Here is a 24280-nt window from a genome sequence, read left to right as displayed (position 1 = left end):
TAGGCCTAATGGCTCTGTGACAGGAAACCCTACTATTTTCATTTTTATTTAAATATCTTTAATTCTTGCCTCTGATTAGTAAGTAGGGCTGATATTGGCTGCAGCAAAATCATACTCCCCATTTATCATGATAATTGCAGTTTAATGAGGATAGGCCTGAGGCTAGAAGACTTGTCTACCTAGAGTTCTACTGGAGTGGAGATTATTATGGTAATTAATACAGCCTTTAATAATTAAATTGCTCTACCAGATAGGTACTGTATTTATCATAAAGATTCACTGTAGCAAAACTTTTTGAGGGTACTCAAAAGCAATTTTGAAACTTCAGTTCTACGAAGGTATTTTTTGTTTTGTTCGGTTTTTTTTCCCTCTGCGAAATTATAGTTTGGATCCCACTTTCAGATATTTCTCCTCAGAGCAAGACTACTTAATTCGCAGAACTCAGTTCGTAATCAAAGTACTGGGCCTCTTTTTCATGAAGAACAAAGACTGTGCTATAAAGGCACTAAAATGTAAAGAGTTTTTCTTTCCTCCATATATTCTCTTTGCTCCTATGCATGCTCCCTTGTCGCACTGAAGTATACATACAAAACACAAGTTCAAAGATAAAATTAAGAATTTCAAGATGGTGAAAACAAGAGCCCAAGCGTATGGGCCTGTATGACTGCTCAGACTGATTACACTCCCATGAAATTAGCCCTACCTCAGAGAGCAGAAATGTACAAAAGAAACCATTTTTCCTTCGGCATTTTACTTTATTTTATATTGAAGTATAGTTGATTAACATTGTGTTAGTTTTAGGTACATAGCATAGTGATTCAGTAATTTTGCAGGTTACACTCCATTATAGATTATTACAAGGTAATGAGTATAATTCCCTGTACTATACAATATATCCTTGTTACTTATCTATTTTATATGTAGTAGTTCATATCTATTAATTCAATCCCCCTGAATTGTCCTTCCCTGCTTCCCTCTCCCCTTTGGTAACCACTTATATGTTTTCTGTGTCTTTAAGTCTGTTTCTCTTTTGCATGTACATTTATTTGTGTTATTTTTTTTAGATTCCGCATATAAGTGGAGTCATGCAATATTTGTCTTCCTCTGTCTGACTTATTTCACTAAGCATAATATTCTCTGGGTCCATCCACATTGCTACCAATGGCAGTATTTCATTCTTGATGCTGAATAATATTTCATCATATATATGTACCACATCCCCTGATCCAATCATCTGTTGATGGGTACTTAAGTTGTTTCCATGTCTTGGTTTCCAAGCTGCTATGAGCATTGGGATGCATATATCTCTTCAAATTAGTGTCTTTGTTTGTTTTGGACATATATGCAGGAGTTGAATTGCTGGATCATGTGGTAGTTCTCTTTTCAGTTTGTTGAAGAACCTCCATAATGTTTTCCACAGTGACTGCACCAATTTGCATTCACAAAAACAGTGTAGGAGGGTTCCCTTTTCTTCAGATGCTGTCCAACATTTGTTATTTGTAGACTTTTTGGTGATTGCTATTCTGGCAGGTGTCAGGTAATATCTCATTATGGTTTTGATTTGTGGTTCTCTAGTAATTTTTGAGGAACGCTGGGCTGGAAGAAGCACCAGCTGGAATCAAGATTGCCAGGAGAAATATCAATAACCTCAGATATGCAGATGACACCACCCTTATGGCAGAAAGTGAAGAGGAACTCAAAAGCCTCTTGATGAAAGTGAAAGAGGAGAGTGAAAACGTTGGCTTGAAGCTTAACATTCAGAAAACGAAGATCATGGCATCTGGTCCCATCACTTCATGGGAAATAGACGGGGAAACAGTGGAAGCAGTGTCAGACTTTATTTTTTTGGGCTCCAAAATCACTGCAGATGCTGATTGCAGCCATGAAATTAAAAGACACTTACTCCTTGGAAGGAAAGTTATGACCAGCCTAGATAGCATATTAAAAAGCAGAGACATTACTTTGCCAACAAAGGTCCGTCTAGTCAAGGCTATGGTTTCTCCTGTGGTCATGTATGGATGTGAGAGTTGGACTGTGAAGAAAGCTGATCACCGAAGAATTGATGCTTTTGAACTGTGGTGTTGGAGAAGACTCTTGAGAGTCCCTTGGACTGCAGGGAGATCCAACCAGTCCATTCTGAATGAGATCAGTCCTGGGTGTTCATTGGAAGGACTGATGCTAAAGCTGAAACTCCAATACTTTGGCCACCTCATGCGATGAGTTGACTCACTGGAAAAGAGTCTGATGCTAGGAGGGATTGGTGGTGGGAGGAGACAGGGATGACAGAGAATGAGATGGCTGGATGGCATCACCGACTCGATGGACATGAGTTTGAGTGAACTCTGGGAGTTGGTGATGGACAGGGAGGCCTGGTGTGCTGTGATTCATGGGGTCACAGAGTCAGACACGACTGAACGACTGAACTGAACTGAACTGAGTAATTTTTACATAGTTGAGACAGAACTAATCATGTGCTGTACTTTGTAATACAATAAAGTATGAAAAATAACTGCAGTCAAATTTGGACCAGAAGATAACTGGAACTCAGACTAGGGAAAACTTGAGGAAGGTAACATGGACAATGAAAAATGGACCAACAGTGAGGACTCCTATCTCTGTGAGGAAGATGGCTATGTTTCCTGCTACAACTGGAAGGAATTCTAGGACATGATCACACCAAAGCCTTAGGAGGGAACAAAAGAGCTAAAATAAGAGAATGATTAATAGTTTAAACTTACCTTTAACCTTACCTATAGTTTCAGGTAGTTGCTGCATTAACATAAACATGCTTGCATATTCTAACTGAATAATAGTAAATTTTTCCAAACTTTTCATTTTCCCCTTCCTACAAGTTTTTCAGCTATTGCAGGAATCAGTTGGAATAAAAGTATTCCAAAATGTATTGAAGAAAGTGGAGCAGTTTTTGTTGTGAAGAGTTTCATTTTCTCTTTCTTTACTTACTTTGATGACTCACTTGTTTCTTTCCCAATCTTTGGATAAATTTCATGGGACCTAGCACATTATCCTACACAAAATGGTGGTCAATAAATGCTTATGGAAACAGACATAATTTACCCTTTACAGTGACTGAATAGTAAGCCACTTAGGAATGTGTTTCCAGGAACTGAACTTTCATTAAAATCAGAGTACTAATAACTCTCTACTGTCATAGTAAAGTCAAAGTTGGATATGGATATTGTTCAAAGGTGGAACACCAGTAATACTATTCTGCTTTAATTTCCTGATGTAGATTATGGTTTAGGTGAGAAAGTAATACCTTCTTGTCACAGAAACATTTGTAAGAATAATAATAGTAATAATCACACAGAATCCCCTGTGAATGTCCTAATCCTCACAGTTTCCTGTAGAACATCACTCAAATTTAAGTCAGCTATTTATTTAATTCTGTGCAGTAAGATTATAAAGACAAACACAAACACTCTTTTGAATAATTTTTTGATGGCTTTCTGGGAAAAGGGCCTTTATTTGTTCATTCAGCCTGAACAGTACTAGGTCGTGGAAATACAATGTTGAATGAGATGCGGATCATCTCTCTCTTCATGGAGTAAGTAGACTGGTAGACTTCTAGAATAATGCCCCTCACTGTTAATTTCAGTCAGGTCGGCTTAGGAAAGCTCATGCATTTGAAGATAAAACTGAACTGAAACTAAGCTTAGAGCAACTAGACATATTCCAAGCCAATTTCCAACAATTAATTATCTTAAGTGGTTACCCCATTAGTTAAAAGGAAGAGGAGATAACAGGGAAAGAAATACTGATAAATTTCTAAGTTGGACTAAGTTTGGTAAGTATAAAAAATGAAGTGTAGTTAATAAAGCATAAAGCAGAAGATTTCCTCTTAACTCATAGTTATTATACATCATCATTAGAGAGGGGACTTGCTGTTCCTTGTACTAGATTAATAGCCTAGGCATTCATCTCTTTGACCTCAGCTGAAGTAGTACTAGGCAACAGAAGCAGAAAATGGAGTAAAAAGAAGTACTATCTAGTATTTCATCTGGACAGGAAAATTAAAAAGAGGAAACACTTAAATTGTAGAGGGGAATGTGAAAAGTAAGGATGGTGCTCTTTTCTTTCCCTTGACAGTCCTACCCTTTGAGAACCTGCTGGCAGCTCCTGGGTCACTAGGCTTAGTCATTCCTCTTTTCAATTACAGGAACATCCTATTTAACAAGGGGATGGTGTAGGGAGAGCATTTAGGGGAAAGAGAAGCAAAAGAGAAGGGGAATATTTTTCACATGGAGAAAAAGGCACATTGATCAGGAAATAGGGAATGAAACACAAGGTAACTTCTCCCTGCCCCTGTTATTTTCACTTTAAACATTGTGAATGGAACCAATAATTTAAGAGGTTTAAAGAATAATGGAGAGAACACCTCGAAATATGTAACAATTATCTGGAGATTTTAGATTCCATTATAGGACATATAAATAAATGGGCACATTTAAGTATATTTGAATAAATTATCTGAAGTATATGTTTAAAAGAATACACATGCTTAGCAGTGCTGTCAGAGAGAAAAAAAAGAAGTGGATCGAATGTACCATAGGCTTCTCATATAATTCTCCCAGAATCTCAGCCACTACTTATGGCTTTAGTACAATATAATGTGTGAGAGAGACAAATGCATCTCAGATTATTAGGACTTTCACATTGTCATGAGATACTGAACATGATCATCCAGGAATTTGTAAGAAGACTCTTCTAGATAAGTCTCCCATTATTTTATTCAAATACTTACTGAAAGTGAATGATGCTTCTGACTCTATTGCCATGTATCAAGATAAAAAAAAACAGTGTTTATGTTTTCATACTTAATCAGATGACTCTTTTAGAAGCTCTTTCCCTGAAATGAAATAGAAAACTATCAGATGCAACTTATGATCTTGATGTATAAACAGAATTGTTTTCAGTAATTTGCCAGATTTCTTAATATGGATAAGTCAGGAGTGAAAGTTAGATCTGATAGCTCGTCCTGGACCACTGGATTCTCTATTTGACTGTGCCGGGTCTTAGTTGTGGCATGCAGGATCTTCCTTCTTTGTTGGGCCCTGTGATCTCTTAGTTGTGGCATGTGGAACCTAGTTCCCTGACCAGGGATTGAACCTGGATGTCCTACATGGGAAGTACAGTCTTACCCAGGGGACTACCAACAAAGTCCCTGGATTCTCTATTCTTTTGTGATAAAACATTAAGGGCTGAAAGTTGTTAATCTCACAATAACACAACATAAAGCTACTTGAATTTTCATGTCATGATCTTCCACTCTAGTCTCTTCAAAAGTTTTCTTTTTTGCTTCCATGTCTGATGTTAGAGATTTATTATTTGTATGCACTGAAAATATTTTTGAATGTTTCCAGTTCTGAAAAAGTGCTTTGTAATTCTGGTTAGGTCTTGGGCCTGTATGTGGGCATTTTTGTCAGTTCACATCTGAAATTCCCATCTCTCTTCTTAAACTAGCCAGTTATCAACCTGGCTCATGGCTTTATTTTTGAAGTAAAAGTCATGAAGCGACTTGAAAATGTGGTCCCAAATACTCAGTAGGATTAAAGTTATTAATAAAGCAAAGTATAATATCAGTATTTCTTTCTTCATGTAACAGAAGTGTTCCCAAAGAGCTGTGTTTATTTTTTAATTGAGTTGTATTGTAATTGGACTAGAAAAATTGGAAATGTGTTTCTTTAAATTGGATTACTTTAAATTCTGATGAATGAAAAATTGAAGGTGTAGGTTTTACTTAGGTATGTGTGTGTGTCCATGTGTGCACATGTGCACATATGTGAACTAGGTCAAAATAAGATTATTAGAAACCCTATTCCTGAAAAGCTTTATGGCTGCTACCTCTATATATAATTCAAAACAAAAGCAATATTAAATGATAGAAAATTCTGATTTTTGTTATGATGATTATAACTAAGGCTTTCTTTGAAATATAATTTGAAATATTTTCAGCAAATATCTCCTCAGGGCCTTTCTTTCCTGATGTCCTAAGCACATAGCACTGTGTGAATGTGGGTACCTGCATCAAGATTGCTCAGCTTTAATAAAATTAACCACATATTGACAAATCTCTGCCTCAACTCTAAGCAGAACTTCAGAGCTTCCAAGCTACTTGATTTTATAAGTGTTTGTTTTTAACCTAATTTATCCTCTTAGTCTCAGTGGGAAGGAGAAAATTTCAATGAAATATATGCTCAGTTTCTTGTTTGGTCCCTAATGAAATTTGTACTGGAAAAGGCTTACTGTTTTGGAAAATTTTAGCATTAAAAAAAAATACTTGACTCTAGTTATTTTTTAAACTGGAATAAAATATCTCTAGTGAAAAAGTCCAAATCATAGCATCAAAGAACTTTCCAGTAATAATCCAAAAAGACAAATTAAAGTGCTTTGTTTCTTAGGTAATTATTGTTTTTGGATAATCTCATAGAACCTAGGATGGGGAGAATATTGTGAGTTTCTCCATTAAATTTGTTCTCACTGCACATTAATGCCTAGTGTTTTATAGGCTTGCAGTTGTCTTTCTGGGGAAGTTTATACCATTTCCAGCTGATGTGGTGGTGAGCTGAAGCTAATGAACTAAACTCAATGCTCACCAACATGACTGCATTTGTTTGATTTACTCTTCTGTTCAGTTGTTTTCTCTCTGCCTTGCATTTAGGCTTCCAGGGCCAATAAGAGTCAATTTTGAACACTGCCTGTGGTAGATCTTTAGCTTAAGGTTATTAGAAAATATAGCTTCAACCTGGAGCTAACTACTGGCTCTAAGGACAGAAAAGAGGATGAAGTCGACAGCCATAGATCAAAGCCCAAGTCTAGAAAAGAAACTATAATCCTGATCATTTGGGGGAATCACAGCAAGTTAAGACTGAAAGTGGCAGCACAGACTAGGGAGGAGTCTGGGTATAGGGCAGAGAAGCAAATGCTCTAAGGGCGGAAACAAAGTAAGACCAGCCAGAGGTACCATATAGAATTGAAGAGGGAAAAGCAGGGAGGCAAAGAGACTCTAATAGCACAATATTAGAAATTGCATAGACCAATATTAGAAATGAGCCTTTAAGAATAATAACAGTATTAGAATAATATCAACAGTAGTTGCAACCAATAATAACAACAAAATAAAAATAGTACCAAAGTTATAAGTATAATAAAAATATTATAAGAATAATGACAGTACTATAAGAGTAATATCAATATTAGAGATGAGTCTTTAAGAATGCATGGTTTGATATAACAAACTAACTCTGTCCCAAAAGCCAGAGGAAAATTGGCAGCAGGGGTGAGAAAGAGGGAGGGAAAGTGGGCAGGAAAAAGAGAGAGAGTGATGCATTTGTTGTTGTTGTTCAGTCTCTAAGTCATGTCCAACTCGTTGCAACCCTATAGACTGCAGAACACCAGGCTTCTCTGTCTTCCTCTGTCCCCCAGAGTTTGCTCAAATTCATGTCCATTTAGTCGGTGATGATATCTAACCATCTCATCCTCTGCCGCCCCCTTCTCCTTTGGCCTTTGATCTTTCCCAGCATTACCTTTGATCTTTTCCAATGTATTACCTAAGTTAAAATTAATAATGATTGCTTTTTGGCATTTGGGCAATTCTGGAATACTTTTATTTCTTTGCATTTCTACTTCTATTACTCTATTTCAAGAATAAGCTGGGTCCAGAGACAGGAGACCACACTGCTGGTCAAGGAACCAGTACCTCTTTGCTTTATAATTATGGTCATATCTGGGTCTTGATTTGTTCACTTATAAAATGTGTTTTGGATGAGACTGAAACATGTGCATGCACACGTGTGTGTGTGATAAAGAAAGCTGGAAGATTTAAATATATGTGCTATCTAAAAATGATATAGATGAGTTTATTTATAAAACAGAAATAGACTCACATTGATAGAAAACAAATTTATGTTCACCAAAAGGAAAAGCAGGGAGGGATAAATTAGAAGTTTGAGATTGGCAGATACAAACTAGTATTATAAAGTAGATAAACAGCAAGGACCTATGATATAGCACAGGTAACTATATTATTCAATATCTTGTAATAAACTATAATGTAAAATTATCTGGAAAAGAATATATGTATACATATATATAACATTTTCATGTATTTATCATATGAATATTATATATGTATATGTACACATATAGATAAATGACAGTTATTTTTATATGTAGCAGAATCTAACACATTATAAATCAACCACTTCAATTAAAGAATCACAAAATAATAAAGTGCATGTGTTGATTTGATACACTTACTATATTGCAAAATGATTAGCACCATAGCCTTAGCTAACATTCATATCACAGAATTGCCATTTCTTTTTCTGTTATGAGAGTATTTGTGATCTGAACTTTTTTTGCATCTTTCTAGTATATAATGCAATATTAATTATGATTACCATGAGGTATTAGATCCCCAGAACTCATTCATTTTATAACTAGAAGCCTGTCCCCTTTAACCAACATCTCCCCCTTTCCCCACCTCCATACCCTGGTAACCACCATTCCTTCAGTTTTTATGATTTCAGATTTTTAGATTCCACATATGATATTGTGCAGTGCTTGTTTTCTCTGTCTGATTTATTTCACTTAGCAGAATGCCCTCAAAGTTCACCAAAAAAATCTTTGAGAACTAGGCAGTGAATTGAACAAAGTTGCAGGGTACAAAATCAACATACAGAAAACAGTTACATTTCTTTACATTAGCAATGAAATATCTAAAAAAAAAGAAATAAAAAATTGTATTCACAATAGCATAAAAAATAGTAAAATACTTAGAAATAAATACAACCAAGTAAGTGAAAGATTTGTATACTGAAAACTACAAGACTTTGATGAAAGAAATCAAAGGCACAAACAAATGGAAAGATTTGTTTGTTCATTGATCAGAGGAATTGATATTGAAATGTCCATACTACCCAAAGCCAATTGTAGATTCAATGCAATACCTATTAAAATCTCAATGGCATTCTTTTACAGAAATAGTAAAAAAAAAAAAATCCTGAAATTTGTCTGGAATCACAAAAGACCCGTAATTGTCACAACATTTCAGAAAGAAAACAGGAGGCATCATACTTCCTGATTTCAAGCTATACTGCAAAGCTCTAGTAATCAAAATAGTATGAAGTGAAGTCGCTCAGTCGTGTCCAACTCTTTGCGACCTCATAGACTGTAGCCTAACAGGCTCCTCCATCCATGGGATTTTCCAGGCAAGAATACTGGAGTGGGTTGACATTTCCTTCTCCAGGAGATCTTCCCAACCCAGGGATTGAACCCAGGTCTCCCATATTGTAGGCAGACGCTTTACCATTTGAGCCACCAGGGAGTCCAAAATAGTATGGTACTGGCCTAAAAAAATAGGCATATATAGTAATGGAACAGAACTGAGAGCCCAGAAGTAAACTTTTGCTCTCTGATTGTAGTTGATATTTAGGTATTTCATTGATAATGTAAAGAGATGTAACTGTTTTCTATATGTTGATTTTGTAGCCTGCAACTTTGCTCAATTCACTGCCTAGTTTTCAAAGATTTTTTTGGTGAACCTTGAGGGCATTCTGCTAAGTGAAATAAGTCAGACAGAGAAAACAAACACTGCACAATATCATATGTGAAATCTAAAAATCTGAAATCATGAAAACTGAGGGAATGGCAGTTACCAGGGTATGGAGGTGGGGAAATGGGGAGATGTTGGTTAAAGCTACATAAGATGCATTTGTTTCATGGCATGAAAGTTATGGGGTTTGTAGAAGCTGAAGGCTAATATTGTGTGTCATTAAGTAACCTTTGAAGGAAGTAGGTAAAGAGAAGCGAGAGAATTTGGTTAGTTAACAAACATCAGAAATCTCACATGAACTTCTAATTAAATCAAATTCTACTCATAGTAGTTCAGTTCAGTTCAGTCGCTCAATCATGTCCGACTCTTTGAGACCCCATGAACCGCAGCACGCCTGGCCTCCCTGTCCATCACCAACTCCTGGAGTCCACCCAAACCCATGTCCATTGTGTTGGTGATGCCATCCAACCATCTCATCCTCTGCTGTCCCCTTCTCCTCCTGCCCTCAATCTTTCCTAGCATCAGGGTCTTTTCAAATGAATCAGCTCTTCACATCAGGTGGCCAAAGTATTAGAGTTTCAGCTTCAGCATCAGTCCTCCCAATGAACACCCAGAACTGATCTCCTTCAGGATGAACTTGTTGGATCTCCTTGCAGTCCAAGGGACTCTCAAGAGTCTTCTCCAACTCATAGTAGAAATCTCTGAAAATGCCTAGAAGGTAGAAATGCTGTGGGCTGAGCTTATGTGCTATATGTGCTTGATGGAGAGGTAGCAAAGGTAACATTGTCTTTGGAAAATTAAATGTATTTCACTTTGTAGAAAGGAAGGCTTCAAGGAGTATTGCAAACTATTAAAAGAAAAGGCTTTATCAGAGTCTACACTGAATAATAATGATTCCTTATGTTTAGTACAAATGAGGTGCAGCAGGGAGCTCTGGAAAAATAAAGTTGTCATGGTAACTGATAACACTTTTTCCCTACTGGAACTCAAGATAGTCTAAGAGGCTACACAAGGCCATGTTTCCTTAGAGACTTTTCCCAAGTAAAAAAAAAAATAATAAACAGGGATATAAAGGGAGGATTTGGCATTTGGATGAACTCTGTTGTACCCACGAAGATAAACACACTTCTAAGGAAATGCTATTTCTGCTTGATGAGCTGAACCAGGTAGGTGAAAGTGGTACTTCTCATTTATATATACTTGACCCATCAGAGATGGACAGATTATTGTTTAACAATCAAAGTCTGAGAAATTACTGCTCTGAAAAAAATTCAGGTTACGTTTAAGATAAAAATTGTTTGTTGATGGTGTTTAACATTTAGCATGAGGAAGGGTTTTTTTTTTCTGACTTGGCTGTGGTCTGAAAACAGAAAAGCAGTATTTAAATGCTCTTTGAAAGGCATGTGAATTTTCTTAACCAAAGTTTTCTTACCTGTGAAATTAGTAGTTTGAACAAAACCTCTAGTTTTCACACATTTCCCTTGCTAAAAGCCTACAGGAAACTTAACCTGCCAGGAGATAAAATTGCAGAGTCCCAGGACGGAGTCTAAGCGGGAGGCTCAGACAGAGCTACTGGGCTTCCTTTTCTCTCTATAATAGTCCTTAAGACATTTTATAGAAAATAACTGACAGACATATGTGTTTTAAAGCTTCTGCCTTTTAAATAGTCACACATAAAATGACTTAATTGCCCTTAACTGGAACTATTCTCCATCTGCTAGCAGCTTTCCAAATGACTGAAGGAGGCAGGAGGCACCAGCTATATCAGAGTAATCAACTGTAGGATTGAAGCCTTCATGTTTGACATAAGATGATTCTGCCTTGTAGTTTCTGGAAAGGAATAGCCAGATTTTAGAGATCTTGCTTTACAGATCTTTCCCTGTGATGTGAAAGTAAATTTTGTGAAAATCTATACATATTTCTACTCTACAATCTGATACAATTCTTGTGAAGTAAAATTAAATGTTGACTATGAAAGCCTTTTGGAAAGCTATAGAGCCATGTCAAATATAAATTGGTGTCTAGAATATAATATGTTGGCTTAAAATAAGACCTTAAGTCTAGCTTTGGGCAATACTATAAGAATGTATTGACCAAATTTAAGATTCTCCTGCAATTGTGTGTAATTAAATTACATTTGAAGACATTTTAAGATATTATTTACATATGTGTTCTACTTTATTATCCAAGCTGGGATATTTTTGAGAATGAAAGAGAAAACTATATATAGAAATTAAATATAAGTAGCAGGCATTGATTGATCTACAGCATATATAAACAGAGATGTGCATGCTAAGTCACTTCAGTCATGTCTGACCCTTTTGCGACCCCACAGACCATAGCCTGCTAAGACCCTCTGTCCATGGGATTCTCCAGGCAAGAATACTGGAGTGGGTTGCCCGTGCCCTCCTCCAGGGGATCTTCCTGACCCAGGGATCAAACCTATGTCTCCCTCATCTCCTGCACTGGCAGGCAGGTTCTTTACCACTAGTGCCACCTGGGAAGCCCATAAACAGGAACAGTCTTAGGAAAATCACCCTAATGATAGTACATATAGGACAGATCAACTCGTCCTAGTCTTAAAACAATGTTATATAAACTGGAGTAATTTCTTCTAAATAGTCAACTCTGATCTTCAGTTTTAAAAGACTTTTGGAACTGTGATACCAAACAGTTAATCCTTCAGTTATTTGAAAACGTTTTCTAGATGCTTATGGAATTCTCAGTACTTAAGAGCTATACAATGAGGCATTTACCATAGATACAATTGGTATTCTGCTGCTGCTGCTGCTAAGTCACTACAGTCGTGTCTGACTCTGTGCGACCCCATAGATGGAAGCCCACCAGGCTGCCCCGTCCCTGGGATTCTCCAGGCAAGAACACTGGAGTGGGCTGCATTTCCTTCTCCAATGTGTGAAAGTGAAAAGTGAAAGTGAAGTCGCTCAGTCTTGTCCAACTAGTAGCGACCCCATGGACTGTAGCCCAACCAGGCTCCTCTGTCCATGGGATTTTCTAGGCAACAGTATTGGAGTGGCTTGCCATTGCCTTCTCCACAATTGGTATTCTACTGAATCTTAATTAGCTAAAACTAACTCATCGTCCTGTTATATCATGAATACGCCGTCTGACTTCAAGATACTGGTACTCTGTTCTCCATTTTGGGTCTTCATGACTTAGTACGATTTCCTTAAATTTATAGAAGATTTAATTGGTACTATTTCATGTGTCCCTTCTAGAAAGTTTTCTTAATCTTGCTGCTTGTTAATATTGTGCTTAGAAGGAAATTTCAAGAGTATATGTGTGTTTACTTCATTGTTTCCATTGTCATCATTTTCTAATATGGGTCATTGCTCTGAAAAATTATGTTTGACTCTTGTTTTAAAATACCTTATCAAAACATACTATTCTTGGAAAAAACTTTTCCATTTGCCTTCTGTCTGTCTCTCTGTCCAGCTTTATTAAATGACCAAGTCACTAGTTAAGAATAAATGTTTATAGCAATGGCAAAATGATTGAGTAGTAGCGAAAACTCTAAGTCAGTGTTTCTCCAACCTATTTGCACATTAGAATCTTTTGGAGGACTTATAAAAGCCTAATGTGCAGGCCATATCTCAGATCAGCTATATCAGAACTTTTGTGAGTGAGACCCAAACATCAGTGTTTGCATGTTCCCAAGTGATTCCAATTAAGCAGAGATGGCTGAGAACCACTTCTTTATGTATTCCATAAAATGTATTAACTCTTAAGAAAATATTGCTGTTTTAGGGACTCAGTTGTGCAAGGAGAGTGTGTGTACACGTGTAGGTAGGTATTTGTGTGGGAGCAGATGTGTGTGTGTGTGTGTGTGTGTGTGTATGGTATCTTTGTGTATTTGGAGTATTTGACAATAATAATATTAGGAGTTTTGAGGGAAAATCTGTGTGATTAAAAAAAGGAGGTAGCATAATGATACATCAAAATGGAAAAACTAAAGAAAATGAATGTGTTTTTTTGCAATATATATTTCATCTGGAAAGGAAGCTTGGAAAAAACCAAAAAACTACTGAAAAAAGCTAAAGATAGTGCCCCCCAAGACCACAATATCATATTATACTTCCTATTAGTCTTATTTCTATGTATTTGTTAGTATGGCTATATGTGCTTAGTCGCTTCAATCATGTCTAAAAGCCTGCCAGGCACCTCTGTCCATGGATTTCTTCAGCCAGGGATACTAGACTGGGTTGCCACTCCTCCTCCAGGGGATTTTTCCAACCCAGGGATTGATCCCAAGTCTTTTATGTCTCCTGCATTGGCATGCGGGTCCTTACCACTAGTGCCATCTGGGAAGCCCTAGCATGGCTATCGGAGAAGGCAATGGCAACCCACTCCAGTACTCTTGCCTGGAAAATCCCATGGATGGAGAATCCTGGTGGGCTGCCGTCTATGGGGTCGCTAAGAGTCGGACACGACTGAAGCGACTTAGCAGCAGCAGCATGGCTACAATCAGGTTTAATTGCTTTTAGCTTACTGGTGATGAACTCTGCCTAGGGGAAACTACTAGAGTAATACCTTCTGTCCATTTCCATAGTATGGTAGGATGGTTGTGTTGCCATTTTACACCTTTCTAGGGTCTAACCTTTTGGTCGTATCTACCTACACACTGGGTTTGGGCTTGACACATGACTTAATTTATTCATTGAAACAGTAGCAAACTTGATGTAAGCAGTCTTGAGAAGTGATTTGCACACTTTGGCTTCCTTTTTATGTTCCTTTCTCTCTACCACAAGAGCCTGCCTAGTGCAGCCTCCTGAAATATTAGGAGAGATACATGGAGTAAAGCTGTGTCATTTCAGCCAAAGTCATCTTAGCTCAGCTAGACCTCATTTAGCCTGCCAGCTGACCAAAGCCTAATACCTTCTGTCCATTTCCATAGTATGGTAGGATGGTTGTGTTGCCATTTTACACCTTTCTAGGGTCTAACCTTTTGGTCGTATCTACCTACACACTGGGTTTGGGCTTGACACATGACTTAATTTATTCATTGAAACAGTAGCAAACTTGATGTAAGCAGTCTTGAGAAGTGATTTGCACACTTTGGCTTCCTTTTTATGTTCCTTTCTCTCTACCACAAGAGCCTGCCTAGTGCAGCCTCCTGAAATATTAGGAGAGATACATGGAGTAAAGCTGTGTCATTTCAGCCAAAGTCATCTTAGCTCAGCTAGACCTCATTTAGCCTGCCAGCTGACCAAAGACATGTGAACAAGCCCCAGCAAGATCAGCTGAGTCTGGATCAGATCACCAGAACCACCCAGCCAGACCACAGACTCCTGAGAAATAATAAATGTTATTTTTTTAGCCATTGAGATTTTTAAAAACATTTTAATTTTGTATTGGGATATAGCCAACTAACAATGTTGTGATAGTTTCAGGTGAACAGTGAAGGGAGACTCAGCCATACATATACATGTATCTGTTCTCCCACAAACTTTCCTCCCCTAGAAGTTGCCGTATATCATTTTGAGCAGAGTTCCACGTGCTATACTGTAGGTCTTTGTTGGTTATACATTCTAAATATAGCAATGTGTATATGTCCATCCGTAACTCCCTAACTAGCCCTTCAACCATCCTTTTCCCCGACCATTGAGTTCTGAAATAGCTTTTTTTTCATTGTACAAAGTTTGATATGTTTATTAAATCAACTTTCTTAAAAATCACTATATGTTTATTCTTTTTTGACTTGATTATTTTTCGTAGTTAAAGCTATGTTTTGGTTTTTTTTTTTTTTAGTGTTTTTTGCCATACATTGACATGATTCAGCCATGGATGTACATGTGTTCCCCATCCTAAAGCCCCCTCCCACCTCCCTCTCCATCCCATCTCTCTGGGTCATCACAGTACACCAGCCCTGAGCACTCTGTCTCATGCATTGAACCTGGACTGGTGGTCTGTTTCACATATGATAATATACATGCTTCAAAGCTATTCTCTCAGATCATCCCACCCTCACCCTCTCCCACAGAGTCCAATAGACTGTTCTACACATCTGTGTCTTCTTCACTGTCCCACATAGAGGGTTATCGTTACCATCTTTCTAAATTCCATATATATGTGTTAGTATACTGAATTGGTGTTTTTCTTTCTGACATACTTCACTCTGTATAATAGGCTCCAGTTTCATCCACCTCATTAGAACTGATTCAAATGTATTCATTTTAATGGCTAATATTCCATTGTGTATATGTACCACAGCTTTCTTATCCATTCATCTGCTGATGGACATCTAGGTTGCTTCCATGTCCTGGCTATTATAAACAGTGCTGTGATGAACATTGGGGTACACATGTCTCTTTCAGTTCTGGTTTCCTCGGTGTGTACACCCAGCAGTGGGATTGCTGGATCATATGACAGTTCTATTTCCAATTTTTAAAGGAATCTTCACACTGTTCTCCATAGTGGTTGTACTAGTTTGCATTCCCACCAACAGTGTAAGAGGGTTCCCTTTTCTCCACACCCTCTCCAGCATTTATTGCTTGTAGACTTTTGGATAGCAGTCATTCTGACCAGTGTGAGATGGTACCTCATTGTGGTTTTGATTTGCATTTCTCTGATAATGAGTGCTTTTGAGCATCTTTTCATGTGTTTGTTAGCCATCTGTATGTCTTCTTTGGAGAAATGTCTGTTTAGTTCTTTGGCCCATTTTTTGATTGGGTCGTTTATTTTTCTGGAATTGAGCTGCAGGAGGTGCTTGTATATTTTTGAGATTAATCCTTTGTCAGTTGCTTCATTTGCTATTATTTTCTCCCATTCTGAAAGCTGTCTTTTCACCTTGCTTATAGATTCCTTCGTTGTGCAAAAGCTTTCAAGTTTAATTAGGTCCCATTTGTTTATTTTTGCTTTGTGCCAGGACCGTACTGTCTGGATGACTATTGCTTTGTAGTAGAGCCTGAAGTCTGGCATGTTGATTCCTCTAGTTCCAATCTTCTTTCTCAAGATTGTTTGGCTATTCGAGGCTTTTTGTATTTCCATACACATTGTGAAATTATTTCTTCTAGTTCTGTGAAAAATACCATTGGTAGCATGAGAGGGATTGCATTGAATGCATAGATTGTTTTGGGTAGTATACTCATTTTCACTATATTGATTCTTTCTGTCTATGAACATGGTATGTTTCTCCAAATATTTGTGTCCTCTTTGATTTCTTTCATCAGTGTTTTATAGTTTTCTATATATAGGTCTTTTGTTTCTTTAGGTAGACATATTCCTAATTATTTTATTCTTTTCGTTGCAATAGTGAATGAAATTGTTTCCTTAATTTCTCTTTCTGTTTTCTCACTGTTAGTGTATAGGAATGCAAGGGATTTCTGTGTGTTAATTGTAAATCCTGCAAATTTACTATATTCAGTGACTAGCTCTAGTAATTTTCTGGTGGTGTCTTTAGGGTTTTCTAGGTAGAGGATCATGTCATCTGCAAACAGTGAGAGTTTTGCTTCTTCTTTTCCAAATGGATTCCTTTTATTTCTTTTTCTGCTCTGATTGGTGAGAGTGGGCACCCTTCTCTTATTCCTGACTTTAGCGGAAATGCTTTCAATTTTTCACCATTGAGGATAATGTTTGCTATGGGTTTGTCATATATAGCTTTTATTGTGTTGAGTTATGTTCCTTCTATTCCTGCTTTCTGGAGGATTTTTACCATAAATCGATGTTGAATTTTGTCAAAGGCTTTCTCTTCATCTATTGAGATAATCATATGGCTTTTATCTTTCAATTTGTTAATGTGGCGTATTACATTAATTGATTTGTGGATATTGAAGAATCCTTGCATTTCTGGGATAAAACCCACTTGGTCATGATATATGATCTTTTTAATGTGTTTTTGGATTCTGATTGCTAGAATTTTGTTAAGGATTTTTGCATCTATGTTCATCAGTGATATTGGCCTGTAGTTCTCTTTTGTTGTGGCATCTTTGTCAAGTTTTGGTATTAGGGTGGCGGTGGTCTCAGAATGAGTTTGGAAGTTTACCTTCCTCTGCAATTTTCTGGAAGAGTTTGAGTAGGATAGGTGCTAGCTCTTCTCTAAATTTTTGGTAGAATTCAGCTGTGAAGCCGTCTGAACCTGGGCTTTTGTTTGCTGGAAGATTTCTGATTACAGTTTCAATTTCCATGCTTGTCATGGGTCTGTTAAGATTTTATATTTCTTCCTGGTTCAGTTTTGGAAAGTTGTGCTTTTCTAAGAATTTGTCCATTTCTTCCAAGTTGTCCATTTTATTGGCATATAATTGCTGATAGTAGTCTCTTATGATCCTTTGTATTTCTGTGTTGTCTGTTGTGATCTCTCCATTTTCATTTCTAATTTTATTGATTTGGTTTTTCTCCCTTTGTCTCTTGATGAGTCTGGCTAGTGGTTTGTCAATTTTATTTACCCTCTCAAAGAACCAGCTTTTGGCTTTGTTGATTTTTGATATGGTCTCTTTTGTTTCTTTTACATTTATTTCTGCCCTAATTTTTAAGATTTCTTTCCTTCTACTAACGCTGAGGTTCTTCATTTCTTCCTTTTCTAGTTGCTTTAGGTGTAGAGTTAGGTTATTTAGTTGGCTTTTTTCTTGTTTCTTGAGGTATGCCTGTATTGCTATGAACCTTCCCCTTAGCACTGCTTTTACAGTGTCCCACAGGTTTTGGGTTGTTGTGTTTTCATTTTCATTCGTTTCAATGCATATTTCAATTTCTTTTGTGATTTCTTCTGTGATTTGTTGGTTATTCAGAAGTGAGTTGTTTAGCCTCCATATATTGGAATTTTTAATAGTTTTTTTTTCCTGTAATTGAGATCTAATCTTACTGCATTGTGGTCAGAAAAGATGCTTGGAATGATTTCAATATTTTTGAATTTACCAAGGCTAGATTTTTGGCCCAGGATGTGATCTATCCTGGAGAAGGTTCCGTGTGCCCTTGAGAAAAACGTGAAATTCATTATTTTAGGGTGAAATGTCCTATAGATATCAATTAGGTCTAACTGGGTCTATTGTATCATTTAAAGTTTGTGTTTTCTTGCTAATTTTCTTTTTAGTTGATCTATCCATAGGTGTGAGTGGAGTATTAAAGTCTCCCACTATTACTGTATTATTGTTGATTTCCTCTTTCATACTTGTTAGCATTTTCCTTACGTATTGCTGTGCTCCTCTGTTGGTTGCATATATATTTATAATTGTTATATATTCTTCTTGGATTGATGCTTTGATCATTATGTAGTGTCCTTCTTTGTCTCTTTCAGTCAGTTCAGTCACTCAGTCGTGTCCGACTCTCCGTGACCCCATGAATCACAGCACGCCAGGCCTCCCTGTCCATCACCAACCCCCGGAGTTCACTCAAATTCATGTCCACAGAGTCGGTGATGCCATCCAGCCATCTCATTCTCCGTCGTCCCCTTCTCCTCCCGCCCCCAACCTTTCCCAGCATCAGAGTCTTTTCCAGTGAGTCAACTCGTCGCATGAGGTGGCCAAAGTATTGCAGTTTCAGCTTTAGCATCAGTCCCTCCAATGAACATCCAGGGTTGATCTCCTTTAGAATGGACTGGTTGGATCTCCTTGCAGTATAAGGGACTCTCAAGAGTCTTCTCCAACACCACAGTTCAAAAGCATCGATTCTTCGGCGATCAGCCTTCTTCACAGTCCAACTCTCACATCCATACATGACCACGGGAAAAACCATTGCCTTGACTAGACGGACCTTGGTTGGCAAAGTAATGTCTCTGCTTTTTAATATACTTTACACAGCCTTTATTTTAATATCTGTTTTATCTGATATGAGTATTGCTACTCCTGCTTTTTTTTTTTTTTGGTCTCCATTTGCGTGAAGTATCTTTTTCCAGCCCTTCACTTTCAGTCTGTATGTGCCCCTTGTTTCAAGGTGGGTCTCTTGTAAAGAGCATATATAGGAGTCTTGTTTTTGTATTCATTCAGCCAGTCTTTGTCTTTTGGTTGGGGCATTCAACTCATTTACATTTAAGATAATTATTGATAAGTATGATCCCGTTGCCATTTACTTTGTTGTTTTGGGTTCAAGTTTATGCACTTTTTCTGTGTTTCCTGTCTAGAGAAGATCCTTTAGCATCTGTTGGAGAGCTGGTTTGGTGGTGCTGAATTCTCTCAGCTTTTGCTTGTCTGTAAAGCTTTCATTTCTCCTTCATGTTTGACTGAGATCCTTGCTGGGTACAGTAATCTGGGTGGTAGGTTAATCCAAAAGTATGTCCTGCCATTCCCTTCTGGCATGAAGAGTTTCTATTGAAAGGTCAGCTGTTATCCATATGGGAATCCCTTGTGTGTTATTTGTTGTTTTTCCCTTTCTGCTTTTAGTATTTGTTCTTTATGCCTGATATTTGTTAGTTTGATTAATATGTGTCTCGGGGCATTTCACCTTGGGTTTCTCCTTTTGGGGACTCTCTGGGTTTCTTGGACTTGGGTGAGTATTTCCTTCTCCGTTTTAGGGAAGTTTTCAAATATTATTTCCTGAAGTATTTTCTCATGGCCTTTCTTTTCATCTTCTTCTGGGACACTTATGATTCTAATGTTGGGGCATTTAACATTGTCCCAGAGGTTCCTGAGGTTGTCCTCATTTCTTTTAATTCTTTTTGCTTTATTCCTCTCTTCTTCATTTATTTCTACCATTCTATCTTCCACCTCAGTTATCCTATCTTCTGCCTTCGTTATTCTACTGTTGGTTCCCTCCAGCCTGTTTTTTATATCAGTTATAGCATTATTCATTATATATTGACTCTTTCTTATTTCTTCTAGGTCCTTGTTAAACCCTTCTTGCATCTTATCAATCCTTGTCTCCAGGCTATTTATCTGTAACTCCATTTTGTTTTCAAGATTTGTATCATTTTTACTATCATTATTCTGAATTCTTTTTCAGGTAGAGATAGGGATATCTCCTCCATTTTGGTTTGGTTTGGTGGGCATTTATCATGTTCTGTTACCTACTGAGTACTTCTCTGCCTTTTCATCTTGTTTAGATTGCTGTGTTTGGTGTGGTCTTTCTGTATTCTGGCAGTTTGTGGTTCCTCTTTATTGCAGAGGTTCCTCCCCATGTGTGGGGTTAGACGAGTGGCTTGTCAAGTTTTCCTGGTTAGGAAAGCTTGTGTCCCTGTTCTGATGGGTAGAGCTGGATTTATTCTCTCTGGGGTGCAATAAAGTGTCCAGTAGTGAGTTTTGAGATACCAGTGGGTTTGGTGTGACTTTGGGCAGCCTGTATATTGACGTTCAGGGCTATGTTCCTGCATTGCTGGAGAATTTGCATGGTACGTCTTGCTCTGGAACTTGTTGGCTCTTGGGTGGTGCTTGGTTTCAGTGTAGGTTTGGAGGCTTTTGGATGACATCTTATCAATTAATGTTCCCTGGATTCAGGAGTTCTCTGGTATTCTCACATTTTGGGCTTAAACCTCCTGCCTCTGGTTTTCTGTCTTATTCTTACAGTAGCCTCAAGACTTCTCCATCCATACAGCACCAATGATAAAACATCTAGGTTAATGGTGAAAAGATTCTCTACAGTGAGGGACATGCAGAGAGGGTCAAAGAGTTACGTGGAAAAGAGAAGAGAGAGGAGGGAGATAGAGGTGACCAGGAGGCAAAGAGGGGGAATTAAAAAGGGGAGCGGGCAGTCTAGCCAGTAATCAATTCCCTATGTGCTCTCCACAATCTGGAACCCTCAGAGAGGTTCACAGAGTTATATAGAGAAGAGAAGTGAAAGGAAGGAGATAGAGGTGACCATGAGGAGAAAAGGGGAATCAAAAGGAGAGAGACAGATCTAGGTAGTACTCAGTTCCCTAATTGTTCTCCACAGCCCAAAATACACACAGATATTCAAAGAGTTGGGTAGAGATGAGAAGGGGGAGGGAGGAGATAGAGGTGACCTGGGGTAGAAAAAGGAGAGTCAAAAGAAGGAGAAAGCAGTCAAACCAGTAATCACACTCCTAAGTAAAAATGGGTACTAAAGATTGGATTTTTAAAGGTACAAATTTGATAACAAATGCCAAAAATCAAAGATTAAAAATCTGAGGTAGAGGTTACACTCTCAAAAATACAATGTTAACAGATTACTGTACCCAGCAAGGTTCTCATTCAAATATGAAGGAGAAATCAAAAGATTTACAGAGAAGCAAAAGCTGAGAGAGAATTCAACATCACCAAACCAGCTCTCCAACAAATGCTAAAGGACCTTCTTTAGACAGGGAACACAGAATGAGTGTGTAAACTTGGCCCCAAAATGATAAAGTAAATGACAATGGGATCATACTTATCAATAATTAACTTAAATGTAAATGGGTTGAATGCCCCAACCAAAAGACAAAGACTGGCTGAATGAATACAAAAACAAGACCCCTATATATCTTGTCTACAAAAGACCCACATCAAAACGAAGGAAACACACAGATTTAAAGTGAAGGGCTGGAAAAAGATATTCCATGGAAATAGAGACCAAAAGAAAGCAGGAGTAGCAATACTTATATCAGATAAAATAGACTTTAAAACAAAGGCTGTGAAAAGAGACAAAGAAGGACACTACATAATGATCAAAGTGTCAATCCAAGAAGAAGATATAACAATTATAAATATATATAAAACCAACATAGGAGCACCACAATATGTAAGACAAATGTTAATAATTATGAAAGGGGAAATTAACAATAACACATTAATAGTGGGAGACGTTAATACCCCACTCAAAACTATGGATAGATCGACTAAACAGAAAATTAACAAGGAAACACAAATGTTAAATGATACAATAGACCAGTTAGACCTAATTGATATCTATAGGACATTTCACCCCAAAACAATGAATTTCACCTTCTTCTCAAGCTCACAGGGAACCTTCTCCAGGATAGATCACATCCTGGGCCATAAATCTAGCCTTGGTAAATTCAAAATAATTGAAATCATTCCAAGCATCTTTTCTGACCACAATGAAGTAAGACTAGATCTCAATTACAGGAGAAAAACTATTGAAAATTCCAACATATGGAGGCTGAACAACATGCTGCTGAATAACCAACAAATCATAGAAGAAATCAAAATATGCATAGAAAGAATGAAAATGAAAACACCACAACCCAAAACCTGTGGGACACTGTAAAAGCAGTGCTAAGGGGAAGGTTCATAGCAATACAGGCATACCTCAAGAAACAAGAAAAAAGCCAACTAAATAACCTAACTCTACACCTAAAGCAACTAGAAAAGGAAGAAATGAAGAACCTCAGCGTTAGTAGAAGGAAAGAAATCTTAAAAATTAGGGCAGAAATAAATGTAAAAGAAACAAAAGAGACCATATCAAAAATCAACAAAGCCAAAAGCTGGTTCTTTGAGAGGGTAAATAAAATTGACAAACCACTAGCCAGACTCATCAAGAGACAAAGGGAGAAAAACCAAATCAATAAAATTAGAAATGAAAATGGAGAGATCACAACAGACAACTCAGAAATACAAAGGATCATAAGAGACTACTATCAGCAATTATATGCCAATAAAATGGACAACTTGGAAGAAATGGACAAATTCTTAGAAAAGTACAACTTTCCTAGCTGAACCAGAAAGAAAAATAAAATCGTAACAGACCCATCACAAGCATGGAAATTGAAACTGTAATCAGAAATCTTCCAGCTGTAGTTTCTGGGCAGTGAGCAGCTCTCATTCCTATAATTCTTGTAATCCAGTCATTCGTATGCCTCCTTCATGTGGATTCAGTATGGCTGTGGTGCTGTTATCCCTCTGATAGGAACTAACTCAGTGTAAAGCCCCAAAGGTCTGTTACTTATTTTTAGTTTATATTGAACTATATTTTATTTACAGTGTTGTGTTTGTTTCAGGTGTATAGCAAAGTGATATGAATTAACAAAAGCAGTTCCCGTCTTTTGATGGGGTGATTATGGTTTATAACATAAATGGCATTACTTTGAGAGAGGGAAAACTTAGGTACAGTACTGGTTTTTTTTTTCTTTTTGCAGCTAGAGGCAGTTGTAAAACAACTTAATGTAGCTTTTTACAACTGTGTATTCTATAGTATTTTTTCATTTGGTGAAATTTTAACCGTTAATGTTTTTGGCATTGTGCTTTGTACCATTTATTAAATAAAAATTTTTTAAAAATTAAAAAAAAAGAAATCTTCCAGCAAACAAAAGCCCAGGTCCAGACGGCTTCACAGCTGAATTCTACTAAAAATTTAGAGAAGACCTATCACCTATCCTACTCAAACTCTTCCAGAAAATTGCAGAGGAAGGTAAACTTCCAAACTCATTCTATGAGGCCACCATCACCCTAATACCAAAACCTGACAAAGAAGCCACAAAAAAAGAGAACTACAGGCCAAACCCTCTTCCAAAAAAACAAGAGAAGACTCTACACATGGACATCACCAGATGATCAACACCGAAATCAGATTGATTATATTCTTTGCAGCCAAAGATGGAGAAGCTCTATACAGTCAGAATAAACAAGACCAGGAGCTGACTGTGGCTCAGATCATGAACTCCTTATTGCCAAATTCAGACTTAAATTGAAGAAAGTAGCGAAAACCACTAGACCATTCAGATATGACCTCAATCAAATCCCTTATGATTATACAGTGGAAGTGACAAATAGATTTAAGGGACTAGATCTGATTGATAGAGTCCCTGATGAACTCTGGACGGAGGTTTGTGACATTGTACAGGAGACGGACCAAGACCATCCCCATGGAAAA

Source organism: Moschus berezovskii, chromosome X, assembly GCF_049115385.1.
Source record: "Moschus berezovskii isolate FMDL1 chromosome X, NW_MosBer_1.0, whole genome shotgun sequence".
In the NCBI taxonomy this organism is placed as follows: Eukaryota; Metazoa; Chordata; class Mammalia; order Artiodactyla; family Moschidae; genus Moschus; species Moschus berezovskii.
The sequence above is the reverse complement of the archived record's forward strand: the minus strand, read 5'-3'. Positions refer to the sequence as shown.